The following is a 7,593-nucleotide window of genomic DNA, read 5'->3' on the forward strand; positions in this document are numbered from 1 at the left end:
TGGAGGTGTGTGGGTGTATTAATTAGTAGGGACTGTGTGTTCTTTTTACCTACTATCTCATACGATGAATCCATTTAGAATACCTCACTTGCAGAGTTGATGTTGATTTGGACACCTCTGTGACTGCTCATCTATATTAGAAATACTGGATTTGAATTAACATAAAGATGGAACCTTCCAAAGAGTATCCGCTGTCTTCACTCCCTTTTGACATCATCTTTCTCAATGTCTTACATTTTGATAGGATCGTCTTCCTCTATAGAAAAGGGAGGCAATAATCCTCTGATTCACACCTTCTTTGTTTACATCTACACACCCAAAAAAAAAGAGAAAAAAAAACACGTCCATGATGAAGTCATCCTATTATATTATATGTCAGTGACTGATGGATCGAAATGCAAATTACGTTGAGGGTAGCTGGTTGTTATGCTACCTTAGTATGTTGAGGAAGCCAAGTGTTTTTGAACTGAGATGATCTCAACACTTTTCTCAGTGTTCCTCTATAAAATATCCTCTGCATAATCCAACTGTTATTTGCCAAACAAAGAGCAAAAATGATTGAAAAGAGGATGTACTTTTCTAAAGATTTGCAGCCTTCTTCTTCATACTGATTGGAAAAACAGATTAAAGGCTCTAGAATGAAGAGTTACATCTCATCGTATCAACAAACCCCTAAAACATTATCTTCTGGAGCTTCCACCACCGTTAAGAAACGTAAAAGTAAAAATGCCAACGGCCCTTAGCCACCTCCACGCAGTGTCTCATCCTCCTCTTTAACCACAGATGATTTCATGGAAAATCCACCCAAGATAATGTATAGAGAATATGATTAGAAGAGTTAAATCATCACAAAGCCTCGTCTTTGAACGTAGATGAAAATCAAAATATATACTGAAGAACGTACTAAGAGAGACGAAGAAGAAACTCATCAGGAAGAAGAAGGCTTCGTGCTCTTCTCCTTGGAATCAGAAGATCCTTACTTTGATTTGAAGAAATCCATGGAAAAGATGGAGAAGTCGTCGCCGTTGGTGAATCGGTGGAGAAGCAATTCGGAGGGGATCGGTTCCCCCGTGTCGAAGTAGAACACAGTGATGTGGTTGTCAATGTGGAGATGAGCGGCGAAGATGAAGCTCTTGAGAGATTTTGAGAGTCCTTGCCGATTGCCGGCAGTAGAGAGGAGATGATCTCCGGCGAAAGAGTTTTGTGTTTTGATCAAATAAGGACAGGAGCGGAGAGAGTGTGTGACTGAGGTATCCACCGTAGGGTGCTTCGGCTATCCATTACTCCGCTGAGCCGGAACTGTTAGCTTTTAACCTAATTAACGATTGGAGATCTAGAATCTAAAAAGGCAAACATTATGTTCAAAGCATACACAAATAATACATTGGTCAAAAGTAACATCGAAAGCAGAAATATTTATTCTCTAAATGGGGCCCGCTAAATGAATACCTGTCGCCGTGGACACTCTTAAGGGTAGCAAAATTCTCCAACGAAACCAAAAGCTCAAATGTGAATCAATGCCTTCTCAACAAAACAAAATAATGGGACAGATGTCACCACCCTTTGCCCTATTTGATGAGGTGGCAAGAATAGAAAAAAATAATCTTCTTCTTTGTATTATAAGATATGTAATTTAGCTACGTTAGATCATCAAATATTTACCAGAATTCATTTCCAATCTTCGGTAGAAATAAATCAAAGATCAGAATACATGTTCTGCTCTGCGAACCGTGTAGGGATTTATGCTAGTGTGGATTTATTTACAAACAATTGAAATGGTAAATTCACAACTTTGTGCACCTTACGTCATGTTCTCTTGATACCCAAATTATTAAATGAGTTCTACTGGTAGTTGTACTAGTGGAACTTTTAAAGTGCATGCATTCAATTAAAACTCATAGACTCTCCAATGCTAATACTAGAGAAAGGAACCTATGAACTGTGCGGTTATTTGTAGCGCATAAAATACATAAATACATACATATCAAGTTATCAACATGTCATACAATAATAAACTTCATGATATCGTGAATATATTTATGATTAACAATCTCAGAATGAGAGCTTAAACTAAAATGTAAAGTATATATATAAATAATCACTCTATATGTAAATATATATGCAACAGCTTATAAACATTGTCTATCTATGCGAGGCTCTAATTTTGATTTAAAACATGGGCCTAGGCTGTTGCTTTATTTTCATATGGGTAGGCATGGCTCTATTCTGCTCTAACGTAGAAGTAAAAAGTATTTTTCTAAAATAAGTAGAAAATGTATTAGAGAATATATGAAAATTTATCTACATTTCGAAAAAAATTCAAACTAATCAGATAATAAATTTTGTATTTTATTATTTTATTATTTCTAAAAAATTCTAAAACTGTTTCTTTATAATATTTTAATAACTAATATGGGGTAAGATAGACCAAAATGGTAGATAACTGAAAATGTGAATCGGGACAAATAATTACCTAATTAATTAATTTGTTCCATATTAGCACATTAGGATTGGATCCTAATGTGTGTTTAAATCTACGGGCTATGGCTCACACACCCATAATACAATTTATTATAGAAAATCTATATGGATCATACTAGTGTGTGCTAAAGGCAAATCAATATGGGTGTGTCGTAGAGAAAACTAAAGTCATTTGCCTTGACGAAAGATACACTATGTAAAATTTCAAGTCATGTGTACTTCGATACGTTTTGCCTGAAGAGTGCAATCACTGTATATTTGTATATAAGGTGCATCAAACAATGTACACCCGGTTAATTCTCAATAATATTTTTATAGATTTTAGGGGAAACTTTTTATTTCAAGCTTGCGTTATGAAAATTTAAGACTTTTTTTTTAAACTCTAACTCTTTAAAAAAAAATAGAAGATATGGCCGTATTTCATTATATGTTCTGTAAATTAAACGCCAGTGTGCAGAAAAAGGGTTAAATATATATGGTTTTAATTGTGTATAAAAAGAAAAGTTAGACCAACATAAGTTAATTTCATAACACGTCTCAATATGTCTAATTAAGATTATTTGGGAATCAAATATTGTATAATATTGTATACACAAAAAAAACAATGTTTTAAAAATCGGATAGACGACACGATGGTTGGACTAGGTTTGACCAAAAACCGATCATGTGTTCAGGTTGGATCTAATAATTGATTCAGTCATAAAACGATCACGTAATCAGATTGAGCCTCAAAACTATTGAACTCAATAAAAACAATTTAAACTATCAAAAATCTAAAAACTAATTTACTTACAATGTTTTATATCTGATATTTATTTATACATTAAGTATGCATGTAAATAGAACTATTAAATTTTATATATTAAAAACATATTTAACTAGATTGTTAAATCAAGTTTAACAATAGAACAATTATATTCAGGCCCGGCCCTGAGGTAAAGTCCATAAAGCAAGGATTTTAGGCGCCAAATATTATATATATTTCAAAACTGACTTCTTATATCACTTTTTAATAATAGATTTTTTTGTCCTTTTTGAAGATAATACAAAAATTTTGATTTATTCATTAATACAGATAGGAATAGTTAGTACTTAATCTAACAACTATAGTTTCATTATTTATACGTTATATTAAGTAGTGTGAGAATAAATAAATAATTTAATTAAACAAAACTTAATTATTTATTTTGCTGTATTAATAACAACTAACACACATTTATTTTCTTTACGTCCTTTTTTTTTGGAAAACGAATTTTCTTTACATCCTTTTGTGTATTTCTTCCGATATTTGTTATAATAGCTACATAAACTATAACAATTAAAAACTCAAATGATCAATTCTTCATATTCCAAGTCTGTTTTTAATTGATATTCATATGAATAGCTGCATATGTCATATAAACTTTTTTCTCATTTTCTTTGTAGGTTTCTGTAGCTTTTTAAAAATGACATTCTAACAAACATAAATTATTATAATATTTCTACATTCGAGGTTGATAAATGATTTTTCAAAAAATAAAATCAATATTTAATAATTTTTTTATTAATTATTTAAATAGTATTTAATAATATTTTTATTAGCTTTAGGCACCTGATAAGTCCGAACCGGCACTGAACTCAAATAATTGATTTGGTTCAGTTTCTATGGTCCATTTTTAAAATATTAGTGAATGCACTTAACATTTTATGTGGTCTAACAGATTACAAGTAAAAAAGACTAATCATATAAAAGTAACTGTGGGTAACCGTGAAAGTGAAAAAAAAATAATTGCTAAACTTAATTTGGTAACTCAAACTAATTGGGCTTTTTATTTCCTAAAGGATCGTAGATTATGTGGGTCCGTTGAGCTTTAATCATATAAAATGACACGGTTATTTCCCAGTCTTTGTTAAATTTTAATCCCTTTTTAGTTTTGATTCGAGCTTAAATCAAAGAGGGCCATGTACATTTTTTTCTCTGTAAAGCCCAAATAATATTAAATCCAAAGGAGTCCTTGCTTAAATGTTCTCAGACTATTGGCTGGTTATATGTCGTGAGTTAACACTAAACTACTAAGAATTAGTTATGTCAAATGAATTAAATGTAGTTTTTTTTAACGCTGGATAATTATACTATTATAACTATGAGAAATAGTACAGACGATTTTACAGCCGACAATTCTACCTGCCGTATGAGAATTCACGCCTGACTGCATCACCTGAGCCGTCCTATGGGATCCACGCTTGACGGTACTCCTTGCGCCATGCTGCAGATCTCTTGTAAGCCTTTTCCTCCCTTAATTCGCATAATTTTGCCTTCTTCGGGAATTGAAACCCACACCTCCTGGTGTAGAAGTATTAATGAACCCTTGGTCAAACCACTGGACCAAGGGGGCTTCCACAAATTAAATGTAGTTACGGTATTACTATTTTAACTGAAATATACATTCAATAATAATTAATTAAGAGAACAACATATGAATGTCATTGGTTAGTATTGTTAGACACTTGAAAAACACGATTTTGAGAATATTTGTTTTCTTAATTCAAAAATAATATCAATATATTAAAATTAAATAGCAAATGGCACACCTCCTGTAATATAGTTTGAAAATCAAGGGAACCTCAAAAAAAGGTCTTGTGTTTTAATAGTATACTAGATTTTGATCCGCGCTTTGAAAGCGCATGATTTTTTATGTTATAAATATTGCAATGTCTTGGAAACCAGATTGTACCAACCAGTCGAAAACAGTCTGACCATGAATTGTCTAATAAGTTGAGTTCGATTCAGTTTAAAATTTGGGATTTGAAAAAAAACTGGAAAATCCAGTATAACCGATGACTTGAAATTTTGTTGTAAGAAAAAAAAAATATGGTGATTTGAATGTTAATCTTATGTATGTCAACAATTTAAGTTCACATAAAATTCATTTTTTTTCCTTAAAACATGGTATATATACATATATAATATACAATAAAATTTTAAAAACCCGTTAAATTGGTCAGGCCAGTCAACCTGGATTTGAGAAAAAACTGGAAAATCCAGTATAACCGATGACTTGAAATTTTGTTGTAAGAAAAAAAAAATATGGTGATTTGAATGTTAATCTTATGTATGTCAACAATTTAAGTTCACATAAAATTCATTTTTTTTCCTTAAAACATGGTATATATACATATATAATATACAATAAAATTTTAAAAACCCGTTAAATTGGTCAGGCCAGTCAACCTGGATTTGAGAAAAAACTGGAAAATCCAGTGAAACCGATGACTTGGAACAATAAAAACTATATTTGAAAAAAACCGGAGAATTCAGTAAAACGATAGTCCTGATAAAAAAAAGTTCGGATTCTGCAAAACTAAAACATAGTTTATAGTCTTTTAACTGTTCTAAGAATTTTGTTATGAAGCTATTAGTGATTAATAGTTTTTTTTGTTTTCAGTTTTCACATATTATTTCATATTTTTGCTATATACGAAAAAATTATAAGTAGTATTCCCACTTCTCATCTAAATATATATGTTTCAAAATTTTCCATTACTATAAGATTTGAAATTTTGTTGTAAGAAAAAATATACATTGTGATTTGAATGTTAATCTTATGTATGTCAATAATTTAAGTTCACATAAAATTCATTTTTTTTCCTTAAAACATGGTATATATACATATATAATATACAATAAAATTTTAAAAACCCGTTAAACGAGTTAAACTGGTCAGACCAGTCAACCAATATATATACTGAATCGATCTTGGTTTGGTTTTCAAATTGTTTAGAGAGTAACATAATAATTGTTTTGTTACAAATTAATAGTTTTATATTATTATTTTCTTACGTGTGTATAAATATTACCAATAATTAATATTTCATTAATATTTTATAGAACTATACAATTATAGTGGTCAACTACGTTAAGCTAATAATTTTTGCTAAAAACTAAATGGTGAAGCATATTAACCGTGGTGGTCAGATATGATGGTCAGCTATGGTGGTCAGTAAAAACGTGAAGTTTGCATATATTGTGGTCAACTACATTAAGCTATTAATTTTGCAAAATAACAACATTAATTCCTTTTAATATGGAAGTTGAGAAATATTTTTTATTAAACATACAATTTGGGTATCGTGATTTCTGCATATATCATGTATCCATTTCAATAACTAAATTATTGCAATTGAAGTTTGTTTAAACGTTTTATGAAGGATTTTTTAAATAAAAGGATTTTCTGCTGTTTAATTTAAAGAAAATTCGAAAAATACATAATTTAATTAAAAGCATATTTTTAAATAAACCAGTGGCAGTAGCATGTAAATACTTTTAAAAAAGAAGGACACCTCAAAAAAGGTCTTCTGTTTTAATAGTATAAATATTTTTATTTTTGAATCAATTTTTGTGAAGTCGAATTAGCTAATTCAATTTTAATTATCTATGTAGCATGTAAATACTTTTAAAAAAGAAGGACACCTCAAAAAAGGTCCATCTGTTTTAATAGTATAGATATTGTTATTTTTAAATCATTTTTTGTGAAGTCAAATTAGCTAATTCAATTTTAATTATCTATATAATTAAATATTAACAAAAGACTGTAACTATAATTTGTTATTTTCGTCAAACAAATAGATATCATTGTTCTGTTTTAATTTTTTTTTTAGATATTAATAGTTTTATAATTAGGTAATCTTTATATATAAAAAATGGTTTACTCCCTCCTGGTGATGCCACCTAGGATTCCAGGTCACAAAGTCGAGTCTTGAGGGCGTGACACGTGTCCAGCCGAATAAAACACACCGTTTCATTTATTCTTCTGATGGGCTTCGTTCGCGTATTGTGGTACTGGGCTCTGAAATTGGAAAATTCATCCGGGCCGCTGAAATGTATGCTGCCTCTAGACTTAATACGGCTGAAGTGAATTCTTCTCTCCTCTTCGTGCTGCGGCGATGCAGTGACTTTTGCGTTTCCTCTCACGATCTGAAACCGTCGGATTTATGGCTTCGTCTTTAATCCTGTTGATTCACTCCCCCTGCGATGTGTTTTCAAAGCGTTCTTTAGATCTAAGAGGCGTGTGGGTTCAGTATAAATATAGGGGAGATTCCTCTCCTTGATTGTGTGGAAGAAAGCATAGTTTC

The sequence above is a fragment of the Brassica oleracea genome, unplaced genomic scaffold (genome assembly GCF_000695525.1).
Source record: "Brassica oleracea var. oleracea cultivar TO1000 unplaced genomic scaffold, BOL UnpScaffold01055, whole genome shotgun sequence".
Classification (NCBI taxonomy): Eukaryota; Viridiplantae; Streptophyta; class Magnoliopsida; order Brassicales; family Brassicaceae; genus Brassica; species Brassica oleracea.